The sequence below is a fragment of the Sander lucioperca genome, chromosome 16, assembly GCF_008315115.2.
Source record: "Sander lucioperca isolate FBNREF2018 chromosome 16, SLUC_FBN_1.2, whole genome shotgun sequence".
NCBI classification, from domain to species: Eukaryota; Metazoa; Chordata; class Actinopteri; order Perciformes; family Percidae; genus Sander; species Sander lucioperca.
The window spans coordinates 12,960,582-12,985,411 of NC_050188.1; the positions used below are offsets into that span (position 1 = coordinate 12,960,582).

At 39.3% G+C, this 24,830-nt stretch overlaps 2 long non-coding RNA genes across 2 annotated transcripts in view; one reads left to right on the forward strand and one right to left on the reverse strand.

Annotated features, from left to right (window-relative positions):
• Positions 1-2: 2 nt before the first annotated feature.
• On the reverse strand, positions 3-24,179 carry LOC118493314. Its single transcript, XR_004895306.1, has 4 exons — positions 24,086-24,179; positions 21,993-22,273; positions 20,977-21,198; positions 3-162 (listed from the first exon to the last, which is right to left on the reverse strand). It is a non-coding gene; the product is annotated as an uncharacterized LOC118493314 (long non-coding RNA).
• Positions 19,610-24,830, forward strand: part of LOC118493313 — a 35,828-nt gene continuing 30,607 nt past the window's right edge. The window contains exons 1-2 of the long non-coding RNA XR_004895305.1: positions 19,610-19,659; positions 19,949-20,087. This is a non-coding gene — a long non-coding RNA (uncharacterized LOC118493313). The remainder of the gene's footprint in view (positions 19,660-19,948; positions 20,088-24,830) is intronic.

A 24,830-nucleotide genomic window follows, 5' to 3' on the forward strand; every position in this document is an offset into this window, starting at 1 on the left:
GTGTATGTTGTGTCTTGTTACCTCCACTCTGAGGTGGAGTTGATGGTACAGTTGTTACTTTTGCTTCTGTTGGAGGAAGCGCTGCTGATGTTTGTCTTGTTGTGGTTGTTGTCAGGGTTGTTGGGTTTGTCCTTGTGGTTGTTATGCGTGGTGCCTTGTTACCTTCAGAGCAAGAAAGAGAACATAAGATAGGGCATGAACATATTTCACTGCAGAAAGTGCTGATAAGATCATACACTCATTTTGAAATGGTTGACAGGCTGTGACCTTTCTGTGGTCTGTCATTTTTGCAAAGTCTTTTCACGGCTTGCTGAGGATGTTTGCTTGACTTGTCATGTTTTGAACTACAATTAACCTCAAAGTTTTGTGTGAAGGCAGCATTTAACCGGCGCTCTTGGTTGAGGTTATTTTTCATCATTTTCTATTCAAAGGTATAGAGACACTAGATAACATTCTTATATCTGAAGTAAATATGAAGCCACAGCCTGTTAGCTTAGCTTAGCATAAAGACTGTAGAGAGGAGGACAGCCATAAGCGGAAGTAACGGGGGGGTCGGGACCTACCCCATCTTAGGGCTGTACCCCTCCTTTAAATTTCATTAGAAACCACGCTGTGTATTGTAAATATTATATACTTCAAATAATTGTGTAAGCAGTAAAACAGTATAAACGCTCATGGGGCAACAAAATGCGTTTTTAAGTTTAGAAACATTTTGAGTCCCCCCTCTCTTGCCTCACAGTGGTTTGGTCCACTGCTTGGTTTCTCCCTTTACGTTAACTGTACACAGAACAAAAGCCCGGTTGGACTCGTGGGAGAGAACGAATCTGGCCACTAAGTACACTGGCATGGCAGTTTTATTCACTTTAAACATCAGATGAAGTGATTATTTTCTCTAATACAGATGATGCTGAGTCAATCATAAATTAGTCATGACAAAGAAATTGTGTATTTTTTCACGAGTCCACTATGTTAGCGGTTATAAAGTTACTTAGCTTGTTTTGGTAGCTTAAAGGATACTTCATTAACATTAGCTAACGTTAGCTTGCTAATTCCACCCAACATGCTTTCACTAGTTACAGAAAATGAGCCTAACAAAGTTGTCACTCATTTGGCCAGAGCACTGTGCTTTTCTACGCTCTTACAAGAGTGTGTAAATGAAATATTAAGTTGTTAAACTTTACCAATTTATTGTCCAGCTGACTGGCTGGCTAGTTAGTTAGCCTGCATGCTAGGAGGCTCAGTTCAGCATCATCTGTATTAGAGAAAAGAATCACTTCATCTGATGTCAGCCTACTACATATCCTTTTTACAAGAACAAATCTGGCTGTATTATTTGTGTCCCCTTCAATAATTGCTCTTAAAAAAATGTAAGTTTACATCTGTCATCTGTTGGATGAAATGTACGCCCATGGGAACAGCTAGCCTGGCTCTGACCAAAGGTAACTATGTTCAGTATAAAGTCAGAGGCCATTTGAAGAGTTTTAGAGTTATTTTCACTTAACATGTGCTCCATGTTTATGAGGTTTCAGAGGAGAGATCTTTCCAAATGTGACTACACAAGAACAAGATGACCCTTTTAACATGTTGTTAACATTATAATTAAGATTATAAATGCATGTAATCCTTCATTTAAATAGATCCATTGTTCAAGAGTAAACAGTTTTTGTAGCACTTGTTCCCTTTGTGAGGAGCTCAGTTTAAACGTGCTATAAATTTAAATGTCTTGTCACATTATTAGGCCTATTAATAATCAGAGATGTGATCAGTTAGCCAATTTTTGCACTTTTTAAGATAAATAATGTGATTGATTTCATAGTTAGTTGTGTATGTTGAAATCTAATTAAAACTATAAACTTAAACACAGAAGTGCAGATGTAGGCTGCACCAAAAAGCTCCTCAAATACAGGAAGTAAATATTCCTGCCAATCATAGCCCCATGGATTTAAAACTTTATTTTAAATCCCTGTACTACAGTGGGTGACAGGGACAAACACACTGCAACTTAATGAAAAACATGCAAATAGACAAAACACAAGCAAATTAAGAAAACATCTTCATAAAATTGACAACACATGCGCAGCATTTAGCAAACGCGCTGCAAATACAGAAACGATGCAAAAAGAAAAGCAGGCAACCCCCGAAAACAAATGCAACAAAAAACAACGCTACATCCTGATTACACAACGGCCTCTAGGGGGAGCGCTATGGGGAACAGCTTGATTTTCGACCCCATGGGCATGGGTGTCAGTTTGGTTTGAAATGTGCTGGGGACAGAGACGCATTCGGCAGTACATTTCCAGAAGTGCTGGGTACAATGACGCATTCATTTTTTTTTTTCTCTTCGCGCAGGTCATGTTTTGAAAGACGCTGTCCTGTAGCTTACTAATGAATAAAAACGTGGTTTAATGTACGTAAACAATGATCAATGATTACCAAATTTCTCTCTCATATTGCTCCTCACAGCCACTGAAAACTGACAAAAAAATCGAACCCAAAGTCCAATTATTATAGACGTTATCTGACATTAAACGTTTCTGCTTCACATTTTCAGCAGGGCAGCGGAGCGGCTGTGGGTTGACTCCCCACGGTTCTCATGGGCTTTATAAGTCATAACGTGAAAAAGCTTAACGTGGTTTAATGTACCTAAACAACGATCAATCATCACCACATTTCTGGTTCGATTTTTTGACAGTTTTCAGTGGTTATGAGGAGCAATATGAGAGAGAAATTTGGTAATCATTGATCATTGTTTAGGTACAAGCTTTTTCCTCGCCATAGGCGCCAATGAAGAAGACAACGCTAATGTGAGATAACTTCTATAATCGTTGGATTTCGGTTTAGTACTTTTTACAGGCTTAAGTGTTCATTACAAGATATGGCCATAAGAAATTTGGTGATGATTGCTCGTTGTTTAGGTACATTAAACCACGTTAAGCTTTTTTCACGTTAAGCAGAATGTCCCGACAGGCAGTGTAGTGAACAGAGAAGCGTGCAGCCAGCGCAGCAGCAGAGCGGCTGTGTCTGCTCTGTAGGAATAGAGATTGTTGTGGATTTTTTGGCATCTGTCGCTCAAGAATTATGTCTTAAGGACTTTTTTTTTTTTTTTAACTAAATTGAGATCGAGGTTTTCAAAAAAAGTGGTGGGTACAAAATGACTCATGACGAAATCTGGTAGGTACGCGTACCCATCGTCCCCACCGAAATCGACGCCTATGCCCATGGGGAGAGAGCGCTCTGCCTTTTTATTACCACGAGTTTACAGACATGTCTCTGTTGATTGAGTATCACCACCTGGGACCTGAGCCAATAAAAGAGAGACACACCCACCAAACAAGAGAAAACATATCTCAAACATAGACTTAATATTTACAGTCTATGATCTCAAAGCAGGTGCACACCGTTCTGAGATTGTACGTGCCCCGTCTGTCTGTCTGTCTGTCTGTCTGTCTGTCTCTCTCTCTCTCTCTCTCTCTCTCTCTCTCTCTATGGGGTTGAAAATCAATGTAAATGTGTTTTGTCTATTTGCGTGTGTTTCATTAAGTTGCAGTGCATTTGCCCCTGTCGGCCACCGTATTGTTCAGACATAAATAATGATTATACTATACGAAATAGTGTATGCAAAATAGTTGCCATTAAAGGTTAAAAAAGGTGCATTTACATTTGAAATGCATCATTTCATTATTGTGCCAGAGCATGTTCTTTTAATCGAAGTTTATTCTTTACTTTTGATTAAACATTTAGCTTAGAGACATGATTCTGAAAAACAGGAAGAGAAACAGAAAGCAGAACGATGTTATTGGAGTTTGATGTTACCTGATGGGATCACTGTCAGATCTGCAGCTGCTTCATTGTTACAGAAGTATCTTCCAGAGTCTGAGACGACAACTTTTACAATGAACAGTGTCTTATCAGCTGATGAACTGTATCGTCTGCCCGGGTCATGAATGTGTTTTATCTCTCTGTGTCCTTTAACTGTCAGTATGACAGTTTTGTCTCCATTCCTCTCTCTGCTCCACCTCACGTCTCCCTCCACAGAGTGAGGACATCGCAGAGACACCTTTTTCTTTTCTTTAACTATTTTATAGATTATTCCTGCAAAAGAAACAAAATTTACAATAAATAACAATCTGTTCTCAGATTGTCAGCATTTCTAATATTTAATTCATTTATAATAATTTATACTCTTTATTGATCCCCAATGGGGAAATTACAATTTACACTCTTATTTTTATGTTATTACACTGCAAATGAGTCAAAAGTGTTTTCAGACTCATTGATTTCTTTACTGAAACAGATTTCCAGACTAAAGATACAGAGGAATATATATTTTTAATGGAGGTTGCCACCACGCTCTTCTAAACATCTTCTAAACATCTGGATGAAGACCCTTTGAGTCAAAATGTCTTGGTTATCCATTTACAGTGTTGGGAGTAACGCGTTACAAAAGTAACGCAATTACAGTAATGTATTCCTTTTTGCTGTAACGCAATAATATAACGCATTACTAATTAAATTTCGGTAATATTATACTCGTTACAATCTCAGTAACGCGAGTTACAACGCATTTTAATGCAACATTTAGTGGTGCATTGTTTTTTTAAAGAATTCACCAACACCGCACATTTCTTCACAGGAAAAAAAAAAAAAGCCGTATTATGTTCCTGTCGCTGTATTCAATGGTTGAGATGACTGCAGAGACAAATACATTTGCGAGATGGATATTATTTTCAGGAGTTATTACGCTGCGTTGAAGTGAGCTGTCCTGTTTCTGTTCCCGTGGTCAGAACCAGAGACGGTACGGACAGCATGTATGTCCCAACAGGTGACGGTACGTCAGCGGCTGACAGATATAAACATGTCGGGAATTAATGTTGAGGCTTGCTACACGTAAATATCATTGCATTTTATCAGCCGTGGAGAGTAACTCTGCCTGTAGTGGAATCGCTTCGAATGACGACCAAAAGCGCTTGTCTTTTACTGTGACCATTTACTGTTCAATATGTTGCAGTTTTACAAACAAGAAAGTGGACATGTTGCATCTCAGTAAGCTAGCAAGAGTAGGCTACACAACAGACAACTTCCGTGTAGCCTACTTCAAAATAAAAGCACTTCCTGTGACAGTTCGCAGTAAAACTAAATTACTGTTAAATAAGGTTGTGTAGGCTACCTTTTCACAAATCAGCTGTAAATCAAGTACTGTAAATAATGTAAATAGTGAGTTTTAATCACACTATAATTGAACATTTCCTTTAGAGTGTTTTAACCTAAACAACATGAATTTCTTATTGAAGTGCTATAAACTTGTCATGTTTTGAACTACAATTAACCTCAAAGTTTTGTGTGAAGGCAGCATTTAACCGGCGCTCTTGGTTGAGGTTATTTTTCATCAGTTTCTATTCAAAGGTATAGAGACACTAGATAACATTCTTATATCTGAAGTAAATATGAAGCCACAGCCTGTTAGCTTAGCTTAGCATAAAGACTGTAGAGAGGAGGACAGCCATAAGCGGAAGTAACGGGGGGGTCGGGACCTACCCCATCTTAGGGCTGTACCCCTCCTTTAAATTTCATTAGAAACCACGCTATGTATTGTAAATATTATATACTTCAAATAATTGTGTAAGCAGTAAAACAGTATAAACGCTCATGGGGCAACAAAATGCGTTTTTAAGTTTAGAAACATTTTGAGTCCCCCCTCTCTTGCCTCACAGTGGTTTGGTCCACTGCTTGGTTTCTCCCTTTACGTTAACTGTACACAGAACAAAAGCCCGGTTGGACTCGTGGGAGAGAACGAATCTGGCCACTAAGTACACTGGCAAGGCAGTTTCATTCACTTTAAACATCAGATGAAGTGATTATTTTCTCTAATACAGATGATGCTGAGTCAATCATAAATTAGTCATGACAAAGAAATTGTGTATTTTTTCACGAGTCCACTATGTTAGCGGTTATAAAGTTACTTAGCTTGTTTTGGTAGCTTAAAGGATACTTCATTAACGTTAGCTAACGTTAGCTTGCTAATTCCACCCAACATGCTTTCACTAGTTACAGAAAATGAGCCGAACAAAGTTGTCACTCATTTGGCCAGAGCACTGTGCTTTTCTACGCTGTTACAAGAGTGTGTAAATGAAATATTAAGTTGTTAAACTTTACCAATTTATTGTCCAGCTGACTGGCTGGCTAGTTAGTTAGCCTGCATGCTAGGAGGCTCAGTTCAGCATCATCTGTATAAGAGAAAAGAATCACTTCATCCGATGTCAGCCTACTACATATCCTTTTTACAAGAACAAATCTGGCTGTATTTGTGTCCCCTTCAATAATTGCTCTTAAAAAAATGTAAGTTTACATCTGTCATCTGTTGGATGAAATGTACGCCCATGGGAACAGCTAGCCTGGCTCTGACCAAAGGTAACTATGTTCAGTATAAAGTCAGAGGCCATTTGAAGAGTTTTAGGGTTATTTTCACTTAACATGTGCTCCATGTTTATGAGGTTTCAGAGGAGAGATCTTTCCAAATGTGACTACACAAGAACAAGATGACCCTTTTAACATGTTAACATTATAATTAAGATTATAAATGCATGTAATCCTTCATTTAAATAGATCCATTGTTCAAGAGTAAACAGTTTTTGTAGCACTTGTTCCCTTTGTGAGGAGCTCAGTTTAAACATGCTATAAATTTAAATGTCTTGTCACATTATTAGGCCTATTAATAATCAGAGATGTGATCAGTTAGCCAATTTTTGCACTTTTTAAGATAAATAATGTGGTTGATTTCATAGTTAGTTGTGTATGTTGAAATCTAATTAAAACTAAAAACTTAAACACAGAAGTGCAGATGTAGGCTGCACCAAAAAGCTCCTCAAATACAGGAAGTAAATATTCCTGCCAATCATAGCCCCATGGATTTAAAACTTGATTTTAAATCCTTGTACTACAGTGGGCGACAGGGACAAACACACTGCAACTTAATGAAAAACATGCAAATAGACAAAACACAAGCAAATTAAGAAAACATCTTCATAAAATTGACAACACATGCGCAGCATTTAGCAAACGCGCTGCAAATACAGAAACGATGCAAAAAACAACGCTACATCCTGATTACACAACGGCCTCTAGGGGGAGCGCTATGGGGAACAGCTTGATTTTCGACCCCATGGGCATGGGTGTCAGTTTGGTTTGAAATGTGCTGGGGACAGAGACGCATTCGGCAGTACATTTCCAGAAGTGCTGGGTACAATGACGCATTCATTTTTTTTTTTCTCTTCGCGCAGGTCATGTTTTGAAAGACGCTGTCCTGTAGCTTACTAATGAATAAAAACGTGGTTTAATGTACGTAAACAATGATCAATGATTACCAAATTTCTCTCTCATATTGCTCCTCACAGCCACTGAAAACTGACAAAAAAATGACTCATGACGAAATCTGGTAGGTACGCGTACCCATCGTCCCCACCGAAATCGACGCCTATGCCCATGGGGAGAGAGCGCTCTGCCTTTTTATTACCACGAGTTTACAGACATGTCTCTGTTGATTGAGTATCACCACCTGGGACCTGAGCCAATAAAAGAGAGACACACCCACCAAACGAGAGAGAACATATCTCAAACACAGACTTAATATTTACAGTCTATGATCTCAAAGCAGGTGCACACCGTTCTGAGATTGTACGTGCCCCGTCTGTCTGTCTGTCTGTCTGTCTGTCTGTCTCTCTCTCTCTCTCTCTCTCTCTCTCTCTCTCTCTCTCTCTCTCTCTCTCTCTCTATGGGGTTGAAAATCAATGTAAATGTGTTTTGTCTATTTGCGTGTGTTTCATTAAGTTGCAGTGCATTTGCCCCTGTCGGCCACCGTATTGTTCAGACATAAATAATGATTATACTATACGAAATAGTGTATGCAAAATAGTTGCCATTAAAGGTTAAAAAAGGTGCATTTACATTTGAAATGCATCATTTCATTATTGTGCCAGAGCATGTTCTTTTAATCGAAGTTTATTCTTTACTTTTGATTAAACATTTAGCTTAGAGACATGATTCTGAAAAACAGGAAGAGAAACAGAAAGCAGAACGATGTTATTGGAGTTTGATGTTACCTGATGGGATCACTGTCAGATCTGCAGCTGCTTTATTGTTACAGAAGTATCTTCCAGAGTCTGAGACGACAACTTTTACAATGAACAGTGACTTATCAGCCAATGAACTGTATCGTCTGCCCGGGTCATGAATGTGTTTTATGTTTCTGTCTCCTTTAACTGTCAGTATGACAGTTTTGTTTCCATTCCTCTCTCTGCTCCACCTCACGTCTCCCTCCACAGAGTGAGGACATCTCAGAGACACCTGTGTCTTTTCTTCAACTGTTTCATGGATTATTCCTGCAAAAGAAACACAATTTACAATAAATAAGAATCTGTTCTCAGATTGTCAGCATTTCTAATATTTAATTCATTTATAATAATTTATACTCTTTATTGATCCCCAATGGGGAAATTACAATTTACACTCTATTGTTATTACACTGCAAATGAGTCAAAAGTGTTTTCAGACTCATCGAATGAGACATTGATTTCTTTACTAAAACAGATTTCCACACTAAAGATACAGAGGAATATATATTTTTAATGGAGGTTGCCACCACGCTCTTCTAAACATCTTCTAAACATCTTCTAAACATCTGGATGAAGACCCTTTGAGTCAAAATGTCTTGGTTATCCATTTATTAAAGGGTAACATTTTCAACCTTCAACCTATTTTCCCATGTTTTTGAGTCTAATGACTGATGGGAACATTTTTAGGGCCCGAGCGACGACAGCGGCAAAGGCCCTATTGAAACTGAAGGAATTACTATTATTATTACTTCAAATTAATCGCCTTTTTGAGGGACTCAACATATTGAAAAACTCACCAAAATTGGCGGTCACATCATGCCTGGTGAAAATTTACATATTTTACGGGTTTCGGGAATAGGCGCACAAAAATGGCTCGTTAGCGCCCCCTACAAAATTTGAAGAAATTGAGCCCCTGCAGTACGTTTAATGTAGACGTGGTATACATACTGTATGTAGCATGTCAAGACGTACAAAAAAGTTTAAGGTAGACTATTGTGTGAGGTATCATTGAACTCAGTAGAGAGTTCCCTTTTCATTGGAGATGGTTTGGCCCGCCCCTTATGCTTAAACCACACCCCTTTCATAACTGGTGACCCGTTTATCGTAGACTCTTGTGTGAGGAATCAGTGAACTCAGCAGGGAGTTCCTTTTTCATTTATGACGGTTATCCCCGCCCCATACACTTGGTACAACTTTTGCAATACACCATCTCAAACGGCGCACACTCCACCGTGCGCGCTGTGTCCGACGGTTGCACAAATGCAGGGTCGCGTGGATCGGCGTCCGCCAGTAAACCCGACGCGCGCAGAGGAGCGAGGGCCAGTCCAACGCTGCTTGCAGCTTTCATTTTAAATTGATCCAGTATTAGCAAGACCGAAACAAGTTGCATTGCAACGTTAAAGGACAATTGCCTACTGTCAGTTTCCATCCACTAATAGGGCTGTTTTTGCCGCTGACAGGCTCAGATTATTATTCTAAAGCCCTATCCCGTACGAATCAGCCATGTGTGTAATTTGTCAAGTAAAAATTCTACTAATCCTGTGCGAATAGGGCTTCAGTGTCAGACAACATTATGGAAATGATCCCTACAGAGATAGACCTGTTAAAGAGTAAGATCCTTTTATTTAACATGAAAAAGCCCCAAAATCACCATCACCAAACCCACCAGACTCCATTTAAATAATCAGTGCTTTTATCAGCATAAAGCACACTTGATTCAAAGTCGAAAGAAACTGTTGTGAGGAGTGAGAAATAGTGGACCCAAACGCAGAGTGAGAGGCAGGCAGGCAGGAGCAAGGTTTGAGCTCGAGGATTTATTGAGAGAACAGAAAAACGGCAGCACGGGGGCTGGAAAAACAACAGGAAAAGAATCACACGGAAAACTCACAAAAGAACGCAGGGAAGGACATGAACACACGCAGGGTGGCAGGGCACGGGCACAAACAGACACAAAACGATCTGACAAGAGACAAAGGGAACACAGAGGTTAAATACATGAGGTAATAAACAAATGAGGGACGGGTGATACAACAGGTGAAACACATCAGGGCGGGGCAGGACAATCAACAAAGGCAGGAACACAAAAAGTAAAACTAGACATGACAAGACAGAAAACAGACTATATATCAAAATAAAACAGGAAACAGAAATACACAGAGAACAGAACAGTCAAAACAGGGTAAACAGAAACTACACAATGAACAGGGAAATACGTAAATACAAATATACACAACAGAAATATACAAAACAAGATACATACAGAAATCAATAATATAGGTAACAGAAATAGAACAAAATACAAAGTAAAATACTGAAACCTAACAGAAATGTCCAAAACCACAACAGAAACAACATAAAACTATGAAAAGCCATCTTGGTTCGTCTTTCCACTGTTCCAATTAATTCACCCATTTACATGCGACAATATGCTGGTTCTATACACGCTAAATGTACTATTTATTTACATGGAGTCTGGTGGGTTTGGTGATGGTGATTTCCGAGCTGTTTCATGTTCAACAAAAAGGATCTTATTCTTTAACAAAAAGGTCTATCTCTGTAGGAATCCTTTCCATAACTTTGTCAGACACTTAGAGTAATAATCTGAGCCTGTCAGCAGCAAAAAACTTTTAGTGGACGCAAACTGACGGTGAACATTTGTCCCATAGGGTTACATTGCAGCCCGGTTCGTGGCTGCTGGTTAAAGCCTTTTCACTAAATCCTGGACCAATTTCAAAGATTTTTAGTCACTTAGACACAAATGCGTGGGCAAATAGGGCCCAGGTTGAAAAATACCTTAAAATTACCCTTTAATAAAGGGTTTCAAAAGTACTATCAGAGTCCCTCAGATGTCTTTTTACCAACTAACACAATGGGCTTCCATTAAAAGTAAGATTTTAATGCCCCCTTCAGAAGCTCCGCCCCCCAGATTCAGGGACAGATAACTACTGGCCGGCCGGCACATTCACCTACTGCCACCCCCGTTCCCCCCCTCACCCCCCGCCCCTACCATCAACTGTCTCCGCCTGTTGCTGATTGGCTGGAACAGCACTTTGTGGCTCATTCACTCCATCTTCCAGTCACACAGCCAGGGCTCTGTATTATCACCGCACTTTTTTTTTTCAGCGCACAGAAAATAGAGCGCTAGGTGACCGTGAGGAGATATTCACTGAATTTGACAAAAAGTGTAATGGATGAACATCACTTACTATACCTTTTAATAAGAAATAAATACAGAAATAGAAACTGTTCTATACAAAATGGCTGTTTAGCATAAGAAAAAGGAAGCTGAATGGGCTGAGTGCAGAATGCAAAAACTATACAGTATGTGCAATGGGCAGATGTAGATATACAGATGAGGACATACGTTTAGAAGATGTTTGTTTACATGTTCTGTAATGCGAAATAAAACTTTATTGTCTGTAGTTGACTGATCAAGACTTTCTAAAGCAGTTTCCCTCAACACGTTAACCTCACACCGACTACAACCTGTTGCATCTCTCGAGTTGAACTACAAATATCATCTTTTAAAACTGATGAGACCGAATTGATTATTTTAAAAAATAAAGTCCTTACCTGCAGCGGCCTTATAGCCAAGCACTAAGACGAGCAGGTAGATATTCACCCTCATCCTCACGCAGACTGACGTGACTGATCAGTGATCACAGTTTTAATCTGAAGTGAGAACAGGAACTCGGCTGCTCGGTGTCAATGTGCGTCGCGTGCGACCAGAAACCCACAATGTTGACTCATATCGATGCCCTCCTCTATTTCCTCCTGTGGTTAATGAATGTTGATGTTTTCTTTTTCTTTTCATATTCATATTTCAATGGATATTCCAAATATATTTAAGACTTCACCTATAATGAACTATGTGTGGAGCTAATTCTCTGCTTTGGTAGGAAAGGCACTCACACTGACACACACACACACACACACACACACACACACATACACTTTGTATGAAATGAGCAGATTGGTGAGAGAGTGCCAGTCTTATGAAATGATATGCTCTGTCTCTCTCTCTCGCTCTCTCTCTCTCTCTCTCTCTCTCTCTCTCTCTCTCTCTCTCTCTGTCTCTCTCTCTCTCTCTCTCTCTCTCTCTCTGTCTCTCTGTCTCTCTCTGTCTGTCTTTTTAATTCAAGCACACACAAAATCACCTGCCAGGAGAACATGATGTGTGCTATTCTTTCTATAGTCACTGTGAGGCTGAAACTGACTCCCAATCAGTGTTCCATTTAACACGAACAACATTTCAATACCAAAACATGAGCCATTTGTTTTCTGCAGTGTGCGTTGTTCATCCACCTGTGCCCCCGCCTGCCTGTGCGTGCATCCCGTGCATGCGCGTCGCTCCTCCTTGTGAATCCTAAATGGTGTGCCGAGCCGCAGAGCTGGATGGCATCGCAGGGTGTCCGGTGCCAGACTGGAGCAAAGACCACTATAGGAGCCGTTAGCGCGGATACAACTGCCCACCGGCCTGGGAGTGCACCATCCCTTTATCACTATTAAATCACCGTTCTTTATTATCAACATTTCATGAGTGAGCACTGCATTTATAACGTGATATTACATAATATTTGACGATGCCCAGGGCCCCTTAGATGTCCTGCTGTGACCAGTTGCCCTAATGGTTAATCCGGCCCAGCGTGCCGCCCCCCATGTGTCATGAAAAAATGCCGCCCCGGGCAGCTGACCGCTTCGCCCGTGCCAAAAAACGCTTCTGTGTTTAGGCCCCAAAACTATTAAGTTTAGAAAAAAGATCATGTTACTTTACTTTCCGAAGGTGACGCACGTGTCGCTGAACATGACGTTTGTATGTAAAGTCTTTTTGGTTGTGTTTTACACCAAAACTACTTTACTTAGTAAAGAAAAAGTGATTTGGGTTAAAATCAGACACTATAATTCACTTCCTAAAGGTTACAAACGTTTCATACAGGAATCAAACTCCATTCTCCCGGGTGAAAGTCCTGCTTTACACCCGTCAACCACCACGGCCACTAGAGGCCACCACCGCTATAAACATAAATATAGGTCATATTTTGCTGCTTGAACAACTTTCAGCGTTTTCTGGGGGACGACGGTCTCTAATAACTGTAAAAATATACTGTAAACAACTGAAGAACAAAGATGCAACATGTCACCTACTTTCAAATTCTGAAAACATTAAAATATTTTGAACTTAAAAAAAAAACAAATCTCATTTGTAAACGAGATTCCAACTTCAGCTTTTAATTTGAGCATTTACATTTAAGATGTTCTACTTCACTGTCTATTTGTCCTTTAAGTAAGATTTTTTTTCTCTCTTTCGCCTCTTCTCTTTTTCTAATGTACTGTAAGAGTTCATTCATTAATATTTATTCTGGGTAAAAGTAAAAGTATCCTCTGTAGATTTGTTAAGGTGTATCTGTCAATCAAAGCCAAAAGAAATAATCATTCATTGAAGTATAGTTTAAATAACTAACTCGTAATGACTTAAAATTTTAAATGACCAATTAGAAGAACACAATTTTCATAACATCAAATTGTCTTGATTAAATAATTTGCAAAGAGTTAAACTGTGTGAACATGTGAAAATAATAAAACAGATCTAAGCTGATATGTACATGTTGTAAGGGCATACTATATAACTTTTCCCTCTTCGGTCCCCCTACAGGTTGTCTCATTGGAACTACAGCTTGTGTGGCTGTAGTTCCAACGAGACAGCCTGTAGGGGTACCGAAGAGGGAAAGTTACATAGTATGCCTGTAAATTAAAGGTCCCATATTGAAAAAGTGACATTTTTACGCCATTTTTCATAATAAAGCTGATTCGAGGTGCTATATAAATGCTGTGAAAGTAATCTCGCATTGCCAGCATGAAGACTCAGAAGACAAGACACATTACTCAGTAACGTGTCTTAATGAACACCACTCAAACTAAAATGAATTAATGCAAACAATCAGATGTAGTTTGTATCTTCATAGTCTCGCATTGCTCTGGTTTATTATAACAATAATAATCTTTATTTAAAGACCACACCAAGCACAGAGCTTCACAAAACAAACACAACAAGCCAGTCATAAAAACATCAGGTTTTCTAAAACAACAAATAAAAACTATGTTATGTTATTGGCATTCCTTTAAACCAATCACAATTGTCTTGGGCGGTGCTAAGCTCCGCACAGAGCCGCGGTGCCTCTGCAAAATAGCCTCAGGAAGGAACTTGTTTTGGTGGAAAGTGTATGTTCAAAAGTTGTTTTAGTAGTGCAACGCCAACATAAAGAAAGAGGACGGTGACGGACATCTGGCCAAAAAGGGGGAGGGATTCCGGTAGAATTTCCGACGGCAACGGGGCAATCCCGTAAATCAATCATTGTCGATATATAGACTACTGTGAAAGTAACAACACGTTCAATCCACAGAGAAATGCACACAGCCAGTATCCAGAAACTGTGCCTTTAAACGAGCCGTCCATTGTGATATCACAACTATACTATAAATAGGTAGAAAGTGTCACTACAGAGCCGTTACAGTCATTCCCCGGTTGCAGTGACTGAGCAGAGTTATTGGTTCTGGTTGTTTGCTGGCGCTTTGGGTTTCTCCAGTAAACAATACGTGTTGTCAGCGAGCTGTGACAAACCTGTGGGCCGAGAAAATCAGAGTGAAAAAAATCACCATCTGCTTCTCATTCAGTGTTTTGTTAAATAAATATTGATATTATTTTGTTTCTGTATTTCCAGTTTTAAATAGAATCTCTTTTTACATATATCATGGCCTCTTTGACCCAGTAAACCTGCTTATATATCTGTATATGTGTTAAAGTTACCTTCATTATTATAATTGTTGCCAATCAAGGAATATAGGGACTCATTAGGAAGTGATGTCACTGTGGGAAGGAATGAAACACAATGAATATATAATGCATGTTACCAGAAATATGTAAACAGAGTATTTTCAGATGTTTTTGTCACTTTTTTCGACTTTTTTGTCACTTTTTTCCAATTTTTTTGTCACAAATTTCCGATGTTATTGTCGATGTTTTTCTCTATTTTTCTGCACTTTTTTTTGACATTTTTGTTGTTTTTTCCAACGTTCTTTGATCATTTTTTTTCAAAAGCTATAAAAATGAATAACACACCCAAATTCAATGAATGAGTAGTGAACTGATCATTTATTTTACTTGTAAAGAGTAATGGTTGTACGGAACTATCCACGTTATGTTTTTGGACAATTTGGTTGAAAGAAACCCAAATTTCTGATATAGAAACTTTTTGAAAATGGGTCAAATTTGACCCGAAGTCACCAACCAAATTAGTTCACCTGGAGACAGTCCCATTTGTCTGCTTTTTCTAAAAGGTAGTCGGAAAATGTGTTCATTTATTTACAATCCGTTCTCACTCCCAACTAAAATACTTCCGATGGAATCGTAATTTTTGGAACGATTCCAAGAAGGAATCGATTCTCGATGCCTATTCCCAGCAACTGCGGAAGCGAGTAGTATGAAGATCGAAAATCCGCATAGTGAGCTTGGTTGGGGTGGAGGATGGGTCAAACAACACAGGACTTTCACCCAGGAGAATGGGGTTCATGTCCTGTTCTTATCCCGCATGTCACTGAAACTTACATTATGTAACCCCACCCACCATCTTTTCCTAAACGCGTTCTTGTGCCGCATGTCAGTTAAACGTACGCCCTGACCCAGATGCCAAGAGTCCCGACTAAGTGTTTCTAAATATGACGCTAAATGGCTAGATGCTAGTCCCAAGAGTTTCAAAAAGTGAAGCCAATAGTTCTGACCAAGCGCATCTAAATATGACTCTAAAGGACACTTTTTGCGTCAATAACAAACGCCAAAGGCACATGACGAAGCGTCGCTATTTGACACGCTGGGAGTGAGAATCTGTTGTTATTTACCTGAAATGTTATTTACCTGAAACATCTGCCATGCAGTGTGCAGCTGCTTGTGTGGTCAACGTTCCTCCACCTGCCAAAATAAAAGATGTCTTTTAGGTTGTTTTGTTAGATGCAGACAAATCTAAATGCATTTTTGTGTATGAAGATACAAAGCCACTAGACAGGACCTTATTCCCTCCAGATTTCTGAGCGATAGTGCCGATGCAATTTCTAGGGTACTCAGGGTAGTTCCCCTTTTTAAGAAAATTAGCAGATCAGATGTTGGTAATCATAGGCCTGTATCAATTCTGACAGCCATATCGAAGGTGTTTGAGCATCTTGTGTATAAGCAGGTGGATGAGTACCTTGTCAGAAAAAATCTACTGTATGAACTTCAGTCTGGATTTAGAGCAGCATCTTTTACTGAAACCTGTCTTATTCATTTATTTCATTATATTCGACAAAACTTTGAAGGAAAGTATGTGGGCATGATTCTTCTTGATTTGCAAAAAGCCTTTGATACTGTTAACTAAGGGTGTCACGATACCATTCCATGTACTTTAACTTGAAACATGAACTTCTTTATTAAAATATTTGAAAAATATCAAATTGTCATAACAAGACATACAAAACATGTGCAATAGAGCATAGAACAACATAATAAAGTGCAACTAATAGTCATAGTGCAACAACTAGTGTCTTCAGACACATTCCAGACTTCCAGTCATCTTTTCAAAAGGTACTGTGCAGAAACAACAACACTGTTTCTAACAGTTGCGTGACCAGAGACGTTGGCTAATTTCCTCCTGAACAGCTAGCTAAGCATTAGCTTCAGGCTAATTTATCACGGCTACAAGGGATGGGCATTTTATGTAATTTCAACATTTGTGTACTCACATTGAATTATATAGCTAGAGTACCCGAGTTGGTTACTCGCAAAAACAATTCAGACACTGCCAGTAAAGTGATCCCGACGGGTCCTGGCTAACCGTGGCTAACGCAGCCATGCTAACCCTGCTAACGCCTAACGTTACCGGATGAGCAGGCAAGCGGGCCACGGCTGTTTACAACGTGTAGCCTGTTCAGCAGCCGTAGCTGACAAAGGTGAGTTATTTAAAGCCAAGTGAGGGGGGCTGTAAATCAGGAAGAGAGGACCGTGAGTTTGCAGTGAACATGCCGTTTTTTAGGTCGGGTAGAGTTGACTTTCAGCCACTTCTTCATGACCTCCTTCTTCTGAATGTATCAACTGGAACACTCTGAAGTGTATACTGCCCCCATCAGTTCCGGAAGAGGCGCAGCACCAATGCTGCTAACACTGGCATCATTGCTAACGGTGCCTACAGTGCTTCAAAAAATGGGCATCGTCTGTGTTTTGTCATTTTAGAACCGGAAGGTGTCGTGTCGGTTCTCGTGACATCCCTACTGTAAAGCATGCAATACTACTATCAAACCTACAAAGTATAGGCTTTAGAAATACAGCTGTGAAATGGTTCACATCTTACCTCACTGGAAGAACTCAAGTTTGTGATGTTGAGGGGACCATATCAGATCCTCAGGATATTACTTGTAGGGTGCCCCAAGGTTCAATCCTTGGCCCCCTTTTATTTTTAGTTTATATCACTGACATGCCAGCTGCAGTGAAATGTAAGCTGCTTTCATATGCTGATGACTCTGCATTATTGGTCTCTGGGAGTGATATCAGTGAAATTGAGAAGACTCTAGGTAATGAATTAGATAGTGTTTACCCAGCCAACAGGCTGGGTCCATTTTATTTGGAACAAGAAGGAAGTTGTCTAGAACAAATGCACTTAAGGTCACTTAAGTGCTTAAGTCACTATTGCTGACAAAATATTATCCAAGTGTGCCGGTAAACTGAAATTCCTGTATCGCAGGACAAGGTATCTAGATTTTTCTATCAAGAAATTACTGGTTGTATCACTGATTCAATGTCATTTTGATTACACATGTTCTGCCTGGTACTGTGGATTATCAGTTAAATTTAAAAACAGACTGCAAGTGATGCAAAATAATGTTATCAGCTACCTGTTAAATGCACCCACCCGGACTCATATTGGTAGAGATGCTTTTTAAAAGCTTTTAGTAGCACTGCTGCCAGTACATGTTATAGTGGAGCAGTTAAAGTTGAAATATGTGTATAATGTCATAAATGGCTCTGCTCCCAAATATTTGCACACAACATAATCACAATAGTGTCCGTTCTTGTAAAGTGCCCAGAGTCAACAATGCAGATAGAATTGCTTTTTTCTATACAGGTATAACATTGTGGAATAATCTGCCGCTTTCCCTTAAAATTGTAAATACCAGAGTGGCTTTTAGACATCAGCTTAAGGCATTTTTATGGAATAGACAGAGTAACCAATCTTTTTAATTAGAGTAGACTGATTATTTTATGTGATCTGTGATTTTTTGATTTTAGAATGCTCTTGATCCTTGAATGATTTGTGTTAAATGTTATTGTCTTTGTCCTGCAACAGGTCTTTGTCATGTGTTGAATGTTCTAACACTAAGGACCATGTGGGAAATAAGTGTTCACACTTTAACATGTTATCCGTTGGATTATGTTGTCTGTCAAATCCAAAATAAATCAAATCAAATATAAAATATAGTCTGTCAGAAGTGCTCCCATTCTCAATGCATATAAATGAAAGCAGGAATAAAACAGTGAAGGAAGTTAATTTCACATCAATCAGAATAGAAAGAGGAACTTGTCTGTTTGTTTTTTTCCAAAGAAAAAGGAAAATTTCTTATGTCTCACCATTAGTCGGCTGAAGCAAGACTCCATCCTGTATGTCTTCATAGACTGGGCTTCTTTCTTCACTTCCTGTGAAAAAAACACATCAGTGTTTTCACATATAATCCTCTTTAAACGAACCAAACTCAGTTCTTTTAGAGCGTTTTCACACTCACTCGTTTTTCTGCCTTCCATAATAACTCAGACCTATTAGTCAGAATTTTGTGTGCATATGTGAAGACTTCAAGGCCTCATCAGAGCTGAAGGGAACCAGGACTCTTGTTGGTTTCTGGTTTCTTTATTTCATTTCGAACAAAAAATAACATAAAATATAAAAATACAAAAAGTGCATGGCAGCCATATACTGTACATACAGATCTTCATATACAGTCTATGGTTGCAACATGCAAAAGGAAAAACAATATCTATAAAGTGTTATAAACAATATGTTCAATATGTCCGAAAAGTAGCGGGACGAAACGGAAGCTTGTTTATTATCCGCACCCCTTATATCCAACTCTAAACAGTTCCTAAACATATCATACATTCATCATTATATATAATATATATTCATAGCAAAATAACAAACAGTAATGTGAAACTTTTTCTACAGTTATCTGTCACGTTTAGTCCCTTTGTCAAGTTTCTTTGTTTAGTTGGTTTTATGTTTTCTGTTGGTTTTCCCATTTCCTGTTTTATTTTGAAGTCTGTCTTTTTTCCCTAGTCTTGTGTTATTTACTTCCTGTCCTTTGTTTTTCCCGTCCTTATGATTGTCTGATGTGTTTCACCTGTTCCCCAGCCCTAGTGGCACCTGTCCCTCGTTTCCTCATTACCCTGTGTATTTAGTCCCTGTGCTTTCTGTGTCTGTTGTTGGTGGATCGTCGGTTGTCTTCTGTCGTGAGTCTTTGTGTGTTAGTTTCTTCCAGTGTAAGCTTTTTACTCGTGTTCTTTTATTTCCCCGTTTCTTCCGTGTTCTTTGGTTTTTTTCTGTATTTTGGACATTACCAGCTTGCGTGTTTTTGTAAACTCTCTTTGTGTTTTCATTGAATTATTTTATTTCTACTGCTGCTTCCTCCTCGCATTTCTGCACTTGGGTCCAAGCCAGATTCTTGACAGTTATCATTCTTTTTCTGTTTATTTATACTTTCTTTTTTTAGTGCGTCTTCTTAAATGTGTATTTATTGATTCAATGTTTGTCCTTTTAATGTGTAAACAGGTCAGGTTTGATTCACCTCGTCTTTTAAACCGTCTCCGAGTGAAGTAGACGATGATGATGAGGAGGAGGAAGGAGACGACTACTCCATACACCCAAATAGGAAGTTGTTGAGGGACTTCAGGGTCAGCTGGAAGACAAAGTAAGAACTAATTAACACTTTGAACAAATAGCATGTCTTTTAACAGACAGTTATTATATAAAATATTATTTGTTGTGCATGTGTATTTCAATACAATTAAATACGGTTGATAGGTTGTTGTATCTAAAGGTTAAAATATAAAAACCAACATAATAAAAAACAAAAAGAATTGATGGTCCAGGTAAAAGTCCAGAGTCACCAGGCTGCACGTCTCTTATAGTCAACGTCTGGTCAACAGGGGAAACATCAAACCTTCTTCGTAGTGTGTCTCTGCTCCATGTTGGAGCTCCATGGCGGTCATTTTACTTTTCGCCATAAGCTAGTTATGCATTTTGCATCATATCTCCTGAACCATACATGATAACACAGACAGGTGATGTCTAACCCTATTCTCCCAAACAGTCCTCCAAACCATACGATGATAGTTCATCCCTACCCTCTAATTAATACGAACACACAGGAGCGCTTCATAAATTATCACGACTATGTGTTTTCTGTGTCTATTTTGAAAGGGTTGACAGGCTTTCTGTGGTCCGACATTTTGCAAAGTGTTCTCACGGCTGGCAGAGGATGTTGTGACTTGTCATGTTTTGTAATACAATTAACCTCAAAGCTTCGTGTGAAGGCAGCATTTAACCTGCCCTCTTGGTTGAGGTTATTTTTCAGCAGTTTCTATTCAAAGGAATAGAGACCCTAGATAACATTCTTATGTCTGAAGTAAATATGAAGCCACAGCCTCTTAGCTTAGCATAAAGACTGTAGAGAGGAGAACAGCCATAGGCGGAAATCACGTTGGGGTCAGGACTAACCCCATCTAAGGGCTGTCCCCCCCTTGTGAGTTTACTTCTGCCCATATTTCTGTGTTTCTCTCTGATTTCCTTTTTCTTACCTTCGGTCACGTTCAGATAAACAGCTGGTTTTCCATCACAGTAGTAAAGTCCAGAGTCACCAGGCTGCACGTCTGTTATAGTCAACGTCTGGTCAACAGAGGAAACATCAAACCTTCTTCCACCAGAGTCTCTGCTCCATGTTGGAACACGTGATGCTCCGACATCATGAGGACATGTCAGAGTGATGTTGGTCCTCTCTGGAGCAGTGACTATAGTTGTTCCTGAACACAACACACATACTGAGTCAGTACAAACATAGATTCATGTTTATAATGCACCGTCATAAATGTATTACACATGTTCAGTATGAAGTCAGAGGCCATTTGAAGAGTTTTAGGGTTATTTTCACTTAACATGTGCTCCATGTTTATGATGTTTTAGAGGAGAGATCTGTCCAAATGTGACTACACAAGAACAAGATGACCCTTTTACCATGTTGTTGAAATTATAGTAATGATAATGCATTTAAACAGATCCGTTGTTCAAGAGTAAACAAAGTTTTTGTAGCACTTGTTCCCTTTGTGAGGCGCTCAGTTTAAACATGTGCTATAAAGTTTAAATGTCTTGTCACATTATTAGGCCTATTAATAATCAGAGATGTGATCAGAGTTTTGCACTTAAGATAAATAATGTATTTGATTTCATAGTTAGTTGCGTACGTTAAAATCTTTATAATTGAAACTAAAAACTTACACACAGAAGTGCAGATGTAGGCTGCACCAAAAAGCTCCTCAAATACAGGAAGTAAATATTCTGCCAATCATAGTGTCATGAATTTAAAACTTGATTTTAAATCATTGTTCAGACATAAATAATGATTATACTTTACAAAATAGTTGCCATTAAAGGTTAAAAAGGTGCATTTACATTTGAAATGCATCATTTCATTATTGTGCCAGAGCATGTTCTTTTAATCAAAGTTTATTTTCTTTTTTTATTAAACATTTAGCTTCGAGACATGATTCTGAAAAACAGGAAGAGAAACAGAAAGCATTTTATTGGAGTTTGATGTTACCTGATGGGATCACCGTCAGATCTGCAGCTGCTTCATTGTTACAGAAGTATCTTCCAGAGTCTGAGACGACAGCTTTTAGAATGAACAGTGACTTATCAGCTGATGAACTGTATCGTCTGCCCGGGTCATCAATGTGTTTTATGTCTTTCTGTCTCCATTAACTGTCAGTATGTCAGTTTTGTCTCCATTCCTCTCTCTGCTCCACGTCACGTCTCCCTCCACAGAGTGAGGACATCTCAGAGACACCTGTTTCTTTTCTTCAACTGTTTGATGGATTATTCCTGCAAAAGAAACAAAATGCAATTACAATAAATAAGAATCTGTTCTCAGATTGTCAGCATTTCTAATATTTAATTAATTCATAATTTATTCTCTTTATTGATCCCCAAAGGGTTAATTACAATTTACACTATTGTTATTACATACTACACACAGACCTGAAATACACACACCTTTTACATGTACTAATACAGAGATGTCAGAGTGAGGGGCCATTGACGTATGCGCAAACAGCAGCGCTGAGCTGTGAAACCCATTGTCAATGGCTTGCCCGTGCAAGAACTGGTCTGCCGCTGAGCAAAGCGCAGCGCAAGCGGCATTTTGCGGCTGGCCGCTCTTGCTCGTGCCACGGTCAACATGGTTCAACTTTGATCGCGGCAAGAGCGGCCGCAGTGCGCTGTGACGTACATTCAAGTGTCTGGAAAAAACAACAAAAACACAGAATACACGTGGATCCACAAACGGAACATGGACGAGAGGTTGATTTTGGCCGTCAGCGATCTCCCAGAGCTGTATAGGCTACGATACAAGTTCGAGGTCGTACAGAGACCTCGGACGCAAAACTATGCTGTGGAAGCATATTTCACCATAATAGGCATGCCAGCTGTGTAGATTATTGTAGCCTCTTGATTTAAATCATTCAGGTTTTTTTTTTAGCTATGTGAAATCATGTCTCCACTGAAATACAATCCTATGTTACATTTTTTCTCAGTTACTTTGGCGCATTTCTCAAATCATAATTTGCATTTGCACAACAGTGAGTGCATTTCTTAAAACAATTGGTGTAAACTGCACCGCATAGTGACTGACCTGAGAAATCGTGTATCTTGCTGGAAATTTTTTGTGTCTAAAGCAAGTATTCAGTCAGTGCCTTGCTCAAGAGCACCTTGGCAGTGATCTGGCATCTCTCCAGCTACCAGTCCACCTCCATAGTTTGGTGCGTACGGGGATTTGAACCAGCGACTCTCTGGTTCCAAACCCAACTCCCTACGGACTGAGCTACTGCCACCTCAAATTTGTAATGTAACAATATTGCAAATGAGTCAAAAGTGTTTTCAGACTCAAAATCAGTCGAGTACTCATCGAATCAGACATTGATTTCTGTACTAAAACTAATTTTCAGACTAAAAGATACTGAGGAATATATAGTATTTTTAATGGAGGTTGCAGCCACGCTCTTCTAAACATCTTCTAAACATCCTTTGAGTCAAAATGTCTTGGTTATCCATTTATTAAAGGGTAACCTTTTCAACCTTCAACCTATTTTCCCATGTTTGTCAGTTTCCGTCCACTAATAGGGCTGTTTTTGCCGCTGACAGGCTCAGATTATTATTCTAAAGCCCTATCCCGTGCCAATCGGCCATGTCTGTAAAAATTCTACTAATCCTGTGCGAATAGGGCTTCAGTGTCTGACAACATTATGGAAATGATCCCTACAGAGATAGACCTTTCTGTTAAAGAGTAAGATCCTTTTATTTAACATGAAAAAGCCCTGAAATCACCATCATCAAACCCACCAGACTACATTTAAATAATCAGTACTTTTATCAGCATAAAGCACACTTGATTCAAAGTCGAAAGAAACTGTTGCGAGGAGTGAGAAATAGTGGACCCAAACGCAGAGTGAGAGGCAGGCAGGCAGGCAGGCAGGAGCAAGGTTTGAGCACGAGGATTTATTGAGAGAACAGAAAAACGGCAGAGTCGAAAGAAACGACATAAAACTATAAAGCCGTCTTGGTTCGTCTTTCCACTGTTCCAACAATCACCACTTCAATGAGACCGAATTGATTTAATTTAAAAAATAAAGTCCTTACCTGCAGCGGCCTTATAGCCAAGCACTAAGACGAGCAGGTAGATATTCACCCTCATCCTCACACAGACTGACGTGACTGATCAGTGATCACAGTTTTAATCTGAAATGAGAACAGGAACTCGGCTGCTCGGTGTCAATGTGGGAGTAGAAACCCACAATGTCGACTCATATCGATGCCTTTCTCTATTTCCTCCTGTGGTTAATGAATGCTGATGTTTCCTGTTATTTTAAACACAACTCATACATTTGCCACAACTAGACAGTAACTACTAGTAACTAGTAAACATATTACACTTGTTCTGCTAGTCTATCGTTAGCTCTCTAGCTTTTAGTGCATTTAAAATGTCTGAAGCGAAGTGGTTGAAAGTGTGGCTGTATTTCACAGCCAAGGATTCCGTGTTGTGACATAGGTTTTACTTATTATATATTTAAGTACTTTAAAACACTAATATAGTTACATTTAAATCACTTTCAATTTAAAGTCTGTTACATTCAAGCCGTGGCCAAATGAGCTGCTACAAAGCTAATTAAGACCATCAGCTCCACACAACTCTCTCTGGATTTCTCAGTATGACTATGTTCAGAAGATTGTGGCGTCAGGTGACTTTCCCGTGCAGAAACTCGAATGAAGATAATGACCTCTTCTGAAGAGTCCATGTTTTTTTAATCCTCCGTGTCCTCCTTGGCTACTAGCAACTGCGTGGGGGAGGGGAGGCGTGGGGGTGGTGCGTGATCACGGAAGGCTT